We start from the raw sequence: 17,704 nt of genomic DNA on the forward strand, positions 1-17,704 counted from the left end.
AAATAATACAAAATATTTAACAGAACTATTTTAACTACAATTTGGTTCAATATATTTGTTACCACATGAGTGTGCTTTAAACAACAAGTTTTAGTGCATCACAATAAAAGCTTTGTCTAACAATGTATCCCGAGTACCAAATTGCTCAAACAAAAGTTGTTTGTTTTGTAACAACTTCAAAGAAACATACCCCCTCAACAATTACTTAAACATTTACAAACTCAACAGTATACACGTATTTAATACAGTAATAGACCTTATGTAATTAACGTCATAATTTTAACTATTGGTGCTTTATTTTAAGCACTAACAAAAAACTTGCCCCCCCCCCCCCTTTACATTGTCAGAGCTGAAATTACACTGAGTGCATACAATGCAAGTGATTTTATACACGCTTCAATACTCGTAGCATTACGCATAGTTTTAAAGCTAATTTGGTTACTGTATAGAGGGTGCACACATCTTTGACATTTTATTAACAGCACCCCCTACACAGTTTTTAAGTACCATACCATATAATATCCAACATTACTTAAACTTTATTTCACAAGTCAAACATAGGGTTATTCATGCACTGATTAAACATTCACAGAAAATCATGCCTTGCACGGCTTAATCAATCAATGCAGCGACTCGTATAAGCGTATTTCCGATCTCGGCAGCGCTCATTCGTAAACAACAATATTTCCAGTTTCATTTTCTTTTTATTACACTTAATCAATTGAAATTACACCGAGTGCATGCAATGCAAGTGATTTTATACAAACTTCAATATTCATAACATAATGCATAGTTTTAAAGCTAATTTGGTACCTGTATAGAGGGCGCACAAACATATCTTTGATGTTTTATTAACAGCAACCCCCCCCCCTACACATGCTTCATTAATAGAACTGTTCTTAAAGTACCATACAATAAAAGTTGTTTTATAATATCAAAGAATACTTAAACCTTATTTCTCAAGTCAAACATAGGACAATTCTCTGTTCTGTAAACGCACCGACAGAAAATCATGTGTTTATTTTCTTATCACAGAAACGAGGCTGTCTTTTCGCACGGCCTAATCAATCAATGCATCGACTTATAAACGTATAATCGTATAATCATATAAACATATTGTCCTTTTAACACACTGATTAAATATTCACAGATAATCATGTCTTTATTTCTAACACTGTTCTTGTATTGCAAGATACCTTTCACAAACGAGGCTGTTTTTTTCCCCGCACGGCTTAATTGATCAATGCGGCGACTCGTATAAACGTATTTCCAATCTCGGCAGCACTCATTCGTAAACAACATTTCCGGTTTCATTTTCTTTCTATTACACTTAATAAATTGAAATTACACTGAGTGCTTGCATTGCAAGTGATTTTATACATACTTCAATATTCATAGCAAAACGCACTGTTTTAAAGCTAATCTGTATAGAGGGTGTACAAACATATCTTTGACATTCTATTAACAGCACCCCCCCCCCCCCACTCTACACATGCCTTATTAATAGAACATTTCTTAAAGTACCATACAATAAAAGTTTTTTTAAAATATCAAAAACTACTTAAACATTATTTCTCAAGTCAAACATAGAGTCATTCTGTCCTTAAAACGCACTGACAGAAAATCATGTCTTTATGATCTTATCACAGAAACGAGGCTGTCTTTTCGCACGGCCTAATCAATCAATGCATAGACCCGTATAAACGTATAAACATATTGTCCCTTCAACACACTAATTAAATATTCACAGATAATCATGTCTTTATTTTCTAACACATTTCTTGTATTTATAACAAGATACCTTCCAGAAACTACGCTGTTTTATTTGCACGTTTTTTTTTGCAATCGATTCATCGTCTCGTATAAACGTACTTCCGGTCTCAACAGCGCTCATTTATAAAAAACAAACTATATTTCCTAATTTTATTCAGTGTTAGTGTTCAGTGGTAGCCTATTACATTTTTGTGTGTAACCCTTTCAGTTTCAGTTTCTTTTTATTACACTTGATGAAGTGTTTTTACCGAATTAACATTATTTAATAATGAACATTTTTAATAAGCATATAACGCATCATAATCATGTTAAAGTTGCTATTTCATTAATATAACATTCATACATTTGTTAATCAAAACCTAATTTAATTTATGGAATGTTAGTAGAAGACACTACAGAACCTTAGTATACTGTCAAATTAAGAACTGTTCAACAAAATTGTTAATAATTATATGTTATTTGTTCGTATAATGATCTTAAATTTTAAATCGTAATTTTCTTTCAAAAAACACGTTACTTTGTCATATGGTTACTTGTTAGTATATTTATTCGAATCGTGGAATCTATTTAATTTTTTGTTTGTATGTTAGTGGCTAGATTTATTTTAATGTAACAAAAATCAATCATAATTTTTACTGAATTAACATTATCTAATAATTAACATTTTTAATAAGCATATAACGCATCATCATCATATGTTAAGTTTCTATTTCATTCAAATAACATTCATAAATTTGTTAATCAAAACCTTATTTAATTTAGTGGGATGTTAGTAGAAGACACTACAGAACCTTAATCACATTTAGAACTATTAAACAAAATTCTTAACAACTATAATATTATTTGACTTGATTGTATAATATATTTTAAAGTTTTAAATTGTAATTGTTTTACTAATTAAACCTGTTAGTATATTTCACTTATTTTTGTGTATGTTAGTGGTTAGATTTATTTTAATGTAACACAAATCAATTATAATTGTATGTTTTGGCAGACAGACTATGTTGTCACAAATAAAATGTTATCCCTACAAAAGATTAAAGATTTAAAATGGGAAAATATAAACCACTTGCAGCCTGATTGTTGTTTGCAACATTCTTATGTTTAAGTTAGTTCTTAATTCATTGTAGTTAGTACTGAAAAACATAAAATTTATTAAGTTAATAAATGTTATTAAGTTAAGTTGGTTGTTAAGTTTTCTATATATTGAATTTTGTCATATAAATGTTCATAAATTTATCAATTCCCCCAACGTCAGAATATGATGATTTCTTAAAGGTTAAAAATTCAAAATTTATAGTATAGAACTTGTTTAAAAACAAAATCATTGTAAGATGTGTAAAGGGTAAAATAAATTTAAAAACATTGACTAATTTTAATGAACATATTATTTGTAATTTTGTTTGACCAATAATTGGTATTATCAATTTGACCAAGGTCATCATTTGCAACATGCAATAAAACATTTATATTATTTCTTAAGGGTTAAAAATTAAAAATCATTTATATAGAACTTGATTAATAACAAAATCATTGTAAGATGTGTATGAGGCCAAATAAATATAAAAACATTGATTAATTTTAATTAAACATATTATTTGTAATTTTGTTTTATCAATTTGACCAATGTCATCATTTGCAACATGCAGTTAAACAGTTATATTATTTCTGAAAGGTTAAAAATTAAAATTCATTTGTATAGAACTTGTTTAATAACAAAATCAGTATAAGATGTGTATGAGGCCAAATAAATAAAAAAACATCGATTAATTTTAATTAAACATATTATTTGTAACTTTCTTTGTGTGTATCTTTCTTTTTTATTTAAAACTAAGATTTTGTGTATCACATAAAATTTGGGGGATTAATTTTTGTGGTAGATTAAATACTCTTGCTATTTGTTGAAGTTTGTAATATCTACATTTTTATGTGAATTATGAAAAAAATCAGATAACACGTTCAAGTACATTTATGTATTTTATACAACGAAGATCTATATGAAAAAACAAATGTGATATTTTCGCGATATTTTCAACGCGCGACAACGTTTTGTTCACACGACTCACGCTCAAACCTATCAGCAGCAACCTCGTTTCTATACCAACAAATTAAACAAGTGAAAACCTACATGGGGTCTAAAAACAACTAGCCAAAGGTATTGTAAACACCCATGATAAAGTTGACATCAAAAGTCATAAATAGTAATGCATTATAATAGTTAAACATAAACTTATGAAAACACCCCTGATAAAATTTAACACCACTGTTCATAAAGAGTAATGAATATAGTTGAACATATAAGTACACCACTGCAAGCATTTTATTTCAGTTTTAAATTTGGCCTATCTTTTTGGGGCATTTCTTCAACATAGCTAATTGATGTGCTATCTTTGCCTGAGCCTATGGGAGTTTGACCGTGAAGAAGAAGCAGCACACACCTCCGCACAAGGCAGAAGCGGCACACACTTCCGCATCAATGCAGAAGTGGCACGCACCTTCGCATGATAAGTGCAATCTCACAATGTCACCATTATAGGAGCTGACACTCCCATGATAAGAGACAGACTATAATGGGATACACTGCAAGACATCATACTGGGGTGGCAAGCCTTCAGCACGCTGTCGTCTCCCACAGGTTATGTAATTTTTGTTGCTAAGATTAGGGTAAGGGTTATTCTATATATTTAACATTTCTTTTGGGGGGAATTTCTTCAACATAGTAAATTGATGGGCTGTCTTTGCCTGAGCCTAAGGGAGTTTGACCGTGAAGAAGCAGCACACACCTCCGCACTAGGCAGAAGCAGCACACACATCTGTATCAATGCAGAAGTGGCTCGCACCTTCGCATGATAAGTGCAATCTCACAGTGTCACCATTATAGGAGCTGACACTCCCATGATAAGAGACAGACTATAATGGGATACACTGCAAGACATCATACTGGGGTGGCAAGCCTTCAGCACGTTGTCGTCTCCCACAGGTTATGTAATTTTTGTTGCTAAGATTAGGGTAAGGGTTATTCTATAAATTTAACATTTCTTTTAGGGGGGATTTCTTCAAAATAGTAAATTGATGGGCTTTCTTTGCCTGAGCCTAAGGGAGTTTGACCGTGAAGAAGCAGCACACACCTCCGCACAAGGCAGAAGCGGTACACACCTCCGCATAAATGCAGAAGTGGCACGCACCTTCGCATGATCCGTGCAATCTCACAATGTCACCATTATAGGAGCTGATACTCCCATGATAAGAGACAGACTATAATTGGATACACTGAAAGACATCATACTGGGGTGACACGCCTTCAACACTCTAAGATCGCAAATTCACAGTGCAAAAAAAAAAATCGCATTTGTGCTTGCTTGCAATAGTGTAGTTATTTACAAGATGTTTAATAAAATGATAACAACAATAATGAAAGATACTTATTAATGGCACCAGACACGTTTGGTAATTGTCAAAGACCAGTATTCTCACTTGGTGTATCCCAACATATGCATACAACTAAAAAATTGGAATAAAAGAAAAAAACACCCTCGTTACTTTGTGTGCTTTCAGATGCATAATAAAAGGCTTCAGCTGAAGTCTGTTATCATCCGAGTGAGAAATTACTTCATTCTCAAAAATTTGGTTACTTCAGACATGTCAGAGAGAGCCATTTCTCCCAATGTTTTATACTATCAACAGCTCTCCATTGCAAGTTAAAAAGTAAATTTTTATGCTAAAAACTATTTTGAGTATTTACCAATAGTGTCCAGTACCTTCACACCTCTACACAAAAGTAAGCATACCATTAAGAAAACATATTTTAAAAGGGGAGAGGTTACCAGCACTTACACCCTTAGCCAAGATCCTCAGCATCTGGCCATAAAAACAACAACATGGAAATTATTTGATAAAACAAGAATTAAAAGCACAAGAAGTGTGCACCATTAATTCGAAAACATATTTTGAACAGGGGAGAGGTTACCAGCACTTACACCCTTAGCCAAGATCCTCAGCATCTGGCCATACAAAGCAACCCGACATTTATCAGCTACAAACAAGAATTAAAAGCACAAAAGTGCATCATTAATTCGAAAACAGATGAGTTTCCAACGATTCTTAAAGGAGAGGAAGGCTGTTCCATAAGGTGGGAGCAGCATCAACCCCCATGTTGCGAAGTAGAGACTCTGTGTGGAGCTTGCAGTAGACACTGTGATGATGAGCGAAGTTAACGAGGATGTGTATTATACGAGGTTATAAGTTCGGAGATACATGCGGGAGCGAGATCATGTTGAGACTTGTAAGTGAGCTTGAACTCAATATGGTCCTCGATCGGCAGCCAGTAGAGACAGCGAAGAATAGGGATGATGTGCTCATTTCTTGGAGACCATTCCACAAGGCGAGCGACAGTGTTCTGAAAACACTGGAGCTTATTCAGTTTATAAAAACACATTTATAATACCTTACTGTTGAAGCCAATAAACTGATTTTTACATCCATGATTGCTTGCAGCTAACACACCTTGACCATAGCGATGTTTTATACGCGTCTCTCCTTTATACCAAGTTTCCTTGATGACATCAGCAGTGGTGATTCCATTCTGGACACTTCATTTCAGGAAAATATTCCTTACATCGCCGTCTCTGAAAGGTCAAGTTTGAAGACCAGAAATTAAAAATAAGCCAACAATTTTAATTTGCACATTAATTGCAGGGTTGATAAGAACTGGTCAGGCCCCCTATTCAAGTGTGATGTAAATTTGTATTAAAAGTGTTATAAGATATTTATTGACCAATTATGAACCGACATTGGCAACCAGCGACTAGCACCAGAGACCTGACACTCAAAAACAAAAGAGAATCGACATTGGCAACCAGTGGCAAAACACCAGAGGAATGTCGCTCAAGGAACGAAACCACTGGTCCAGCACCAATGGCCGGTCACACAACAGTGAACCAACATCGGGAACCAGTGACTAGCACCAGAGGAATTTCGCTCAAGGAACTAAAGTGAACCGACATCCAAAACCAGTGGCAGAGCACCAGAGGCCTGCATTTAATGAAACGACAGTGAACCAACATCTACAATCAGTGCAATTGCACTAGAGGAATATACCTCAAGGAGCGAAAGTGAACTGACATTGGAAACCAATGGCATAGCACCAAAGGCCTGTCGCTCAAGAAAATAAAGTTTAGCAACATCGGCAACCAGTGGCATAGCACCAAAGGCCTGCCGCTCAAGAAAATAAAGTAGAGCAACATTGGCAACCAGTGGCATACCGCCAAAGGTCTGTCGCTCAAGAAAGTAAAGTTAAGCAACATTGGCAACCAGTGGCATACAACCAAAGGTCTGTCGCTCAAGAAAGTAAAGTGAAGCAACATTGGCAACCAGTGGCATACCACCAAAGGTCTGCTGCTCAGGAAAGTAAAGTTAAGCAACATTGGCAACCAGTGGCATACCCCCAAAGGTCTGTCGCTCAAGTAAATAAAGTTAAGCAATGTTGATAACCAGTGGCATACAACCAAAGGTCTGTCGCTCAAGAAAGTAAAGTTAAGCAATGTTGGTAACCAGTGGCATACAACCAAAGGTCTGTCGCTCAAGAAAGTAAAGTTAAGCAATGTTGGTAACCAGTGGCATACCCCCAAAGGTCTGTCGCTCAAGTAAATAAAGTTAAGCAACATTGGCAACCAGTGGCATACAACCAAAGGTCTGTCGCTCAAGAAAGTAAAGTTAAGCAATGTTGGTAACCAGTGGCATACAACCAAGGGTCTGTCACTTAAGAAAGTAAAGTAAAGCAACATTGGCAACCAGTGGCATACAACCAAAGGTCTGTCGCTTAAGAAAGTGAAGTAAATTAGCATTTACAACCAGTGGCATTCCCCCTAAGGTCTGTCGCGCAAGTAAATAAAGTTAAGCAACATTGGCAACGAGTGGCATAACACTAAAGGTCTGTCACTCAAGAAAGTAAAGTAAAGCAACATTGGCAACCAGTGTCACACAGCCATAGATCTGTCGCTCAAGAAAATAAAGTAAAGCAACATTGGCAACCAGTGGCATACAACCAAAGGTCTGTCGCTCAAGGATATAAAGTAATGCAACATTGGCAACCAGTGGCATTTAACCAAAGGTCTGTTGCTCATGAAAGTAAAGTAAAGCAACATTGGCAACCAGTGGCATACAACCAAAGGTCTGTTGCTCAAGTAAGTAAAGTTAAGTAGGTCTGTCGCTCAAGTAAATAAACTTACGCAACATTGGCAACCAGTGGCATACAACCAAAGGTCTGCTGCTCAAGAAAGTAAAGTAAAGCAACATTGGCAACCAGTGGCATTTAACCAAAGGTCTGTTGCTCAAGAAAGTAAAGTTAAGCAACATTGGCAACCAGTGGCATACAATCAAAGTTCTGTCGCTCAAGAAAGTAAAGTTAAGTAGGTCTGTCGCTCAAGTTAATAAACTTAAGCAACATTGGCAATCAGTGGCATACAACCAAAGGTCTGTCATTCAAGAAAGTAAAATTAAGCAACGTTGGTAACCAGTGGCACACCCCCAAAGGCCTGTCCTCAAGTAAATAAAGTAAAGCAACATTGGCAACCAGTGGCATACAACCAAAGGTTTGTCACTCAAGTAAGTAAAGCAAAGCAACATTGGCAACAAGTGGCATACAACCAAAGGTCTGTTGCTCAAGAAAGTAAAGTAAAGCAGCATTGGTAACCAGTGGCATACCCCCAAAGGTCTGTTGCTCAAGAAAGTAAAGTTAAGCAACGTTGGTAACCAGTGGCATACAACCAAAGGTCTGTCGCTCAAGTAAGTTAAGTTGAGCAACATTGGTAACCAGTGGCATACAACCAAAGGTCTGTCGCTCAAGAAAGTAAAGTTAGGTAGGTCTGTCGCTCAAGTAAATAAACTTAGCAACATTGGCAATCAGTGGCATACAACCAAAAGTCTGTCGCTCAAGAAAGTAAAGTAAAGCAACATTGGCAACCAGTGGCATACAACCAAAGGTCTGTCGCTCAAGAAAATTAAGTAAAGCAACATTGGCTACCAGTGGCATTTAACCAAAGGTCTGTCACTCAAGAAAGTAAAGTAAAGCAACATTGGCAACCAGTGGCATACAACCAAAGGTCTGTCGCTCAAGAAAATTAAGTAAAGCAACATTGGCTACCAGTGGCGTTCAACCAAAGGTCTGTTGCTCAAGAAATGTCAGTGAACCGTCATCAGAAATCAATGGCATAGCACCACAGGTCTGTCGCTCAAGAAAGAAAAGTAAAGCAACATTGGCAACCAGTGGCATACAACCAAAGGTCTGTCGCTCAAGAAAGTAAAGTTAAGCAACATTGGCAACCAATGGCATACAACCAAAGGTCTGTCGCTCAAGAAAGTAAAGTTAAGCAACATTGGCAACCAGTGGCATACAACCAAAGTTCTGTCGCTCAAGAAAGTAAAGTTAGGTAGGTCTGTCGCTCAAGTAAATAAACTTAAGCAACATTGGCAACCAATGGCATAACACTAAAGGTATGTCACTCAAGAAAGTAAAGCAACATTGCCAACCAGTGGCGTTTAACCAAAGGCCTGTTGCTAAAGAAAGTAAAGTTAAGCAACATTGGCAACCAGTGGCATTTAACCAAAGGTCTGTTGCTAAAGAAGGTAAAGTAAAGCAACATTGGCAACCAGTGGCATTTAACCAAAGGTCTGTTGCTAAAGAGAGTAAAGTTAAGCAACATTGGCAACCAGTGGCATACAACCAAAGGTCTGTCACTCAAGAATCTAAAGTAAAGCAACATTGGCAACCAGTGGCATTTAACCAAAGGTCTGTTGCTAAAGAAAGTAAAGTTAAGCAACATTGGCAACCAGTGGCATTTAACCAAAGGTCTGTTGCTCATAACAGTAGAGTAAAGCAACATTGGCAACCAGTGGCATTTAACCAAAGGTCTGTCGCTCAAGAAAGTAAAGTTAAGCACTATTGGCAACGAGTGGCGTACAACCAAAGGTCTGTTGCTCAAGAAAGGTCACTGAACCAACATCAGCAACCAATGGCATAGCACCACAGGTCTGTCGCTCAAGAATGAAAAGTAAAGCAACATTGGCAACCAGTGGCATACAACCAAAGGTCTGTCGCTCAAGAAAGAAAAGTAAAGCAACATTGGCAACCAGTGGCATACAACCAAAGGTCTGTCGCTCTAAAAAGTAAAGTAAAGCAACATTGGCAACAAGTGGCCTACAACCAAAGATCTGTTGCTCAAGAAACGTATGTGAACAAATATCAGCAACCAATGGCAAAGCACCAAAGGTCGGAGGTTCATGAAAGTAAAGTTAAGCAACATTTGCAATCAGTGGCATACAACCAAAGGTCTGTCGCTCAAGAAAGTAAAGTAAAGCAACATTGGCAACCAGTGGCATACAACCAAAGGTCTGTCGCTCTAAAAAGTAAAGTAAAGCAACATTGGCAACAAGTGGCCTACAACCAAAGATCTGTTGCTCAAGAAACGTATGTGAACAAATATCAGCAACCAATGGCAAAGCACCAAAGGTCGGAGGTTCATGAAAGTAAAGTTAAGCAACATTTGCAATCAGTGGCATACAACCAAAGGTCTGTCGCTCAAGAAAGTAAAGTAAAGCAACATTGGCAACCAGTGGCATTTAACCAAAGGTCTTTCACTCAAGTAAGTAAAGTAAAGCAACATTGACAACCAGTGGCATTTAACCAAAGGTCTGTTGCTCAAGAAAGTAAAGTAAAGCAACATTGACAACCAGTGGCATTTAACCAAAGGTCTGTTGCTCAAGAAAGTAAAGTAAAGCAACATTGGCAACCAGTGGCATACAATCAAAGGTCTGTTGCTCAAGAAAGTAAAGTAAAGCAACATTGACAACCAGTGGCATTTAACCAAAGGGCTGTTGCTCAAGAAAGTAAAGTAAAGCAACATTGGCAACCAGTGGCATTCAACCAAAGGTCTGTCGCTCAAGAAAATAAAGTAGAGCAACATTGGCAACCAGTGGCATACCGCCAAAGGTCTGTCGCTCAAGAAAGTAAAGTTAAGCAACTTTGGCAACCAGAGGTATACAACCAAAGGTCTGTCACTCCAGAAAGTAAAGTTAAGCATTATTGGCAATCAGTGGCTTAGGATCACAATCCTGTTGCTAAAGAAATGACAGCGAACGAAATCAGCAACCAGTGACTAGCACCAGAGGCCTGTCGCTCATAAAGGAACGAAAGTGAACCGACATCGAAAACCAATGGCATAACGTCAGAGGAGTGTCCCTCAAGGAACAAAAGTGTATTGATATTGGAAACCATTGGCATACCACTATAGGCCTTTGCTCAAAAAAAGTAAAGTAAAGCAACATTGGCAACGAGTGGCATACCACCAAAGGTCCGTCGCTCAAGAAAGTAAAGTAAAGCAACAGTGTACTAACATCGGCAACCAGTGGCATACCACCACCAGGCCTGCACCTCATTGAATAACAGTGAACCAAGAATGGTGTACTTTATCTACCATATGTTAATTGAATATAGTGTTGTAAAAAGTTTAACAACATTAAACTAAAAACTCTAAAATATCTTACTTTTGAAGGCAACAAACTGCTTGGTTGTTCAGTCATGATTGCTTGATGAACAGCTAAGATGTCTTGATGATAACGTTGTATTCATACGGGTTCCCTATTTTTCATGTAGCCTTTACTAAGTGTCAATAGTGGTCATTCCATCTGCACTTGATTTCAGGGAACCACTGGCTAAACCTCTGGCTCTGAAAGGCAAAGTTTACGAATAAGAAAACAAAATTATGCAAGCCATCAGTTATAATGTGCAAAATCCATTGCAGGGGTGCTCCAAAATCTGTGGGAAACAGCGAACCCCCAAGTGCTGGACTGGCACCATGTGAAACCGTACACCATCCAACCAATGGACAGTAGGGTGGGCAGTCACAGGCCAGTCAGGTTGCTCATATAAAAGCATCACTCCCTGACACCATGCACCATGTGACCCATGGCCAGTAGGCTGGGCAGTCACAGGCCAGTCAGGTTGCCCATATAAAAGCATCACTCCCTGACACCATGAACCATGTGACCCATGGCCAGTAGGCTGGGCAGTCACAGGCCAGTCAGGTTGCCCATATAAAAGCATCACTCCCTGACACCATGCACCATTCGTGCCTGTGCCCATACTGGAGAATATCAACATAAGCCAAGTATTTCAAGTTGTCATGAATTTACCTTTTACGAGGGTGCATTCGTCCAGCTTCTTGGGATAGGGTGTGAACACAAAACATTTTGCTCCTAAGAAGGTTCAGGAGAAAGAGCAGCTTCTCAATCATGATAGACCTGTCTCAGACATCTAGATGGGATGGATCTAGTTGGGATGGATCTTGTTGGTGATGGGTAGATGTCTTTGGAGATGCTTAAGCCCGACTTCAACAAAAACAAAATTTACACTTTACAGCATTAAGAACATTTAACATCCCTAAAACAGTAATAACAAATGGTTGGAGAGACCCTCATGCATTTTATGAGTATTTTGATTGTTGCAAATAAATTAAGCCTGAAACCAACAGTAATTCGAGGGGGGTAGGGGCATCATTGGCAAGAAACAGTTCATTTGAGGACTTGTGGTGATATGATGTTCATAACTAGCAGAGTGCTCTCAGAATGAAAACTTTGTGTATCAAATGGTTTGCGAAACTAACAAAAGTTCAGATTTTGTTTTGAGATTTGTGCTTAAAAATGGTCTTTCGCGAATATTTCTCTAAAATGGTTGCAAAACAAATTCAAACATCTTTGAATGAGTGGTAAGGCTAAAAGAAATCGACTTGTTTTAACTTCTGTTGAAAAAAGAACAACAACATTCGTTCTGCAGAAAAGAGCATCAACTGGAAGCGTAGTAAATGGTAAAAGTTTAATTTTCTATAACTCACGTTTAACTGGAGAGTGCGCTTTATTATAGGTTGGTCTTGGACGTCTACATGTTGACGGGTACATGTCATTGGAGATGCTAAGCCTGACTGTAACACTAACAAAATGCAAAATTTGTCAATCTTTAAGAATATTACCTCTGGCAATCTAGGTGCAGGGTTACTTGCCACGCATGGTGGAAAAATACAGGGTCTTAGTGTCTCAGTATACACAGACTGAAATGTTGAGCAGATCAAATCGGCTCTTCTCAGAGATGCCGCTACTCACTAAAGATATGTTTGAATAGGTCACTGTAAACCTTACTTACTTGACTTGCTTTTTCATTTGAATTTTTTTTAAATACACTTTCAGTAACTTTCATGTTAAGAGGCACTCAGGGGCCATCAGGGGCCAATTTCACAAAGGGCTAAGAATGATCAATCAGAGTTGCGAAGCAAAGTGTGATGTCACAATACAGATTACAATGGTAAAACTGACAATTTGTCTTACGATGAACTTTATTGCTCGAGAAATCGAGCCCAGGATAATTTTGGTTGCTTCAATCACAACAAGCAGCAGGAAATTGGGAGGTCAGATGCTTGACACAGTTCTCTTGAGGATTAGTGTTGGTATGAAGCATTTTAGGCTAGGTTTTACTTTTGTTATGTTTTGGAAATTTACCATTTACTGGAACAAGAAGCTCTTCAACCATAGTCTTGTCTTGGACATCTAGGCTTAATTGTTGATAGGTAGATGTCTTTAGAGATGTTGAGCCGTTCTGCAACACAATCTATAACACTCAAAACAAATCACACAACCTGCAACAGTTACCCAACATCATTCAAACAAATTAGCTTTTAGATAAACTTCTTTTTCTTTGATATTTTTTGTGTTGTCCTGTGCTTTCAATGAAAATGTAAATGAAGACAAAACATTAAAAGCAAATACAAAATGGCTGGAGGTACTGATGAAATCAAAACTATTTTGATTGTTATAAGCGACTGTTATTTCAGGGATTTTCTCTCAAGTATATGCGTGATAAGAAACTTTATTCGAATGAAACGAGTCTAGCAATTGGCATGAATAATTTGAATAACCAGCAAGAATTTGAATAACCAAACCAAAGATCTTGAATATCCAAATCAAAAAATTTGAATAATCAAATCCCAAGAAACGCAATGCATTGCGGGGGTTTCTATGCAGTTTCTACGACTCGCGCACGCAACGCCTATACCTCTGTGTGGGTTCAACAGCGCCCTCTCTCGATATTTTGCTATTTGCGATAAACCTTATATCATGTTAAACATGAAGCATGCTTGAATTTTCGATTTAATTAGTTTATATGATGGGGCAATACAATTCAAAAATCAGTAGTTTTTACATGTCACTTCAGACTCAAGCAGAAATTACTTAAAACTATTTTTCTTTGTTTTTGTTTGTGGTTTGTCTGTTTATAGAATTCTAGAAAAACCAAAAAATATATTGAAAGTGTGTGTCAGAAACGGCATATTATTTGCCATATCGGGCGTGTCTGCTTCGCAACACATGTATGTGTGTAACAATACAGGCTACGTCCCGTATACGGCGGGTAAAATCGCGATTTATTTAAAATTAAATCGCCGCTGACCAGACAAAAAAAAATCACAATTTGTTGAAGTTAAACAGGCTATGCAAGAGTATCATTTCGAATTTTAAAACGAGAAACACCTTAAGATATATGACATTCAGTTAAATGAAGGAAAAGTGGTGGTAAATGAAGAAATAATGGACATTTACCTCGACCACAGATTACACTTTGCATCCCATGCTTGCCTCGTTGGAAACCCAGTATAGTCTGGCGCGCGAAGAACAGACCCAATGATACCGATTTCCGAATAGCAGAAGTAATCGAAACACTAGCCGGTTACTAAAGTCGATATTTTAAAGAACACCAATTTTTAAAAACAACACGCTAATCTATAGGCAAAACTAGCACAAAGATAACAAAAAATGAAATCGATTCTTGTCAAAACTCGGTTCTTTTTTGTTGCGGCAAGGAATATGGAGATCAATCGGCAGCCCCATGTTCTTTGCTTTCTATCTTCTGCTAATGCATGTAACAACGAGCCAGGATACCAGTCAACACTTTGGGTGTGGTGGCATAGAAATAGGGGTGGTGGTGGTAACCTTATTCTAGTAAGCTCCATTTGTTGCTCTATGAAATGTAAAAAGTGCATTGACCTTGGTATAATTACGCCCTCTTTGCTTGGGGTCAACTTTTAACACGGTCGTTTAAAAGATACTTTTTTGATCGCATTATTTAATTAATTCCAAAACAATGTTGTGGACTTCGGCATTTTTGATAAATTCGTGCATAATGAGGTTGGGCGGGGCTGAACGAAAAAAAAGTTTATTTACTGAAGGGAACTTATATAACTCTATACTCTAACTTGTTCTACTTGCCTGTACACAGCCAAACAAAGTATTCTGCAAAAAGTACAAACAAATAATACTAATTTAATTTAATTTTCAAACAACAACCCCTTGTACATACAAAACAGCGTTCTCTACCTTCTTAATGCGCAAGATGTGTTCATTATCGAATGGGAAACATTGATTGACTTTTAAATTATCCATACCGTATTGGCTAAAAACGTCCGGCATATCCTTTCGTCTTCCATTTTTCTTCAAGGGATATTGTTCTTCTATTAAACAATCCATATCCCACTGGTTAAAACACTGGTTAATAATTAAAGAAGAGCAGGGCAGAGAGTATATGTCTTAAATCAACCCCATTCGAAGTAAATGGTATCGCCCTTTAAAAGGTCCGCCCATTTTTTGCCATATTTGGTGATGTTTTTGGTGCAGGAGAAGTTTCGGCTTTTATGCAAATGAGAACGGGTTGCGTGACCAAAAGGTCAGGGGCTGTCTTTTAAGCTTTCTTCTTGCTCTGCCGTGCGTGAAACTTGAACTTTTACTTAGAAACAATGCAAGGCATCGAAAAGTTTCCATGACTTTGCTCCAAAAAAATCGTGTTTTTATCGCAATACCGAGAGAAAACTACTGAAAGGTGCGACGGTAAGTTGAGAATGTCCTTGTCTTATAAACTAAAGTGTGTAACTGTGAAAAGTATTTTTATTCGCCTATCTTGAACTGAAGGAGTTTGGGAAGTTTTCTTCCCCGAACGAAAGTAATGAGTTTTGAGACGCATGTGTTTTATGCGTTGTTCAGTCCACTTTATTAAAAATTGCAGGTGCGAATTACCGACTGGAGCATTTGTCTCCTTTTTTTCAAGAAGAAATTACTGTAAACCTTTTAGAGCATAGAGTACGGCTCGCGCTTGCCGGCCGTTTTTTTTATTTTTGTGACTCTGTCTGTAATCTGTTGTTAAAATAAAAAGTCAACTCAACGTCATGAGCCGATACTGATAGCAGAAAAGTTCCTCTATCCATGTCTAGGACTTTCGCTGACGAAAGTTAAACCTTTGTAGTAAAATAGTTAAGACTACTCTTTTTTCACATAAACATTTTCCCAAAAAAGTAGTCGAATTAACGCAAAGTTCGTTTGCAGAACAAGCATAAAATTTGATAATGCAGTGCAAGTGCAACACACACTTGTGCTCATACTTTTGGACTTTGATTTGAATTGCGCCCTCATTTGAATTGCGCCCTCATTTTGCATACGCTTGCATCTTTTAGACATGAAAATATTAATAACCAGGTCCTAGTGGTTAGTCCACTCTTATGTAACAAATCCCCAAACCTGCTGCTACAAATGCACTTAAATAAAGAGGTCTGAAGCAGTGCTTACATCTTTTAAACATGAAAATATAAACAACCAGGTCCCAGTGGTTAGTCCACTCTTATGTAACAACTCCCCAAGCCTGCTGCTACAAATGTACTAGAATAAAGAGGTCTGAAGCAGTGCTTGCATCTTTTAGACATGAAAATATTAACAACCAGGTCCTAGTGGTTAGTCCACTCTTATGTAACAACTCCCCAAACCTGCTGCTACAAATGTACTTGAATAAAGAGGTCTGAAGCAGTGCTTTCATCTTTTAAACATGAAAATATAAGCAACCAGGTCCCAGTGGTTAGTCCACTCTTATGTAACAACTCCCCAAACCTGCTGCCACAAATGTACTTGAATAAAGAGGTCTGAATCAGTACTTGCATCTTTTTGACATGAAATCATTAACAACCAGGTCCTAGTGGTTAGTCCACTCTTATGTAACAACTCCCCAAACCTGCTGCGTGGGGGATCGTCGCGAACCGTGCCGGAATGTTCCGAGAGCACACAAAAAATTCCGAACCGCTGTAGAGGTTAGTTTTTAGTGCCTTCCCTCAATCCACGACTCAGGGCATTGTTTGGCCCCCGATTTAGATTTATTTTTGATAATAAACAACACATTTTCCTCTTTTAATTCTCTTCTTTTTATTTAAATTTCTGTGAGCATTATGTCCATTTTCTATGGGGTGGGGGGGGGGAATTTGTGCTGAGCATGTACAACCCATTTCCACAGGCTGCAAACATTTTTTGTCAAGCAGATTTGTTAAGCAAACAAGCCATTCTTAATCTTATTGGTGCAAACTTAATTTTGCTAAGTAGATTTGCTAAGTGTGCAAGCCATTCTTACAGCGCCCAATTCCATAAATCCTGTAAGCACAAAAAACTTGTTTCACTTAGTTACCTGTTCATGTTTGCTGTGTTGTCATTTAGACTCTGCTAGGGGCAAAACGTCAGGCCATCAACTATTTTTTGCACAAAAAAACTTGTTACATTAAGTTTGTATAGTTTTGGCTGGTGCTTGACTGTATTTTTGCTTGGCAATGAAATTTGTCAAGCAGTATTTCTACTTATCAGCTCATTGACATAATGAAACTGGGCCCTGGTTGCAAACTAAATTTTGCTCAGCAGATTTTCTAAGTATTTAGGCTTAATCCATGTTGCTAGATGCAAACTTATTATTTTTTTCAAACATTTGCTAACCGTGTAAGTTGGCCTAATTCTTGTTGGTTCAAACCAAATTTTACAGATCGGATGTGCTAAACGTGAAAGCCATTCTTGCTGGCTGCAAATTTTTTTAATA

This window comes from Asterias amurensis, chromosome 1 (assembly GCF_032118995.1).
Source record: "Asterias amurensis chromosome 1, ASM3211899v1".
NCBI lineage: Eukaryota > Metazoa > Echinodermata > Asteroidea > Forcipulatida > Asteriidae > Asterias > Asterias amurensis.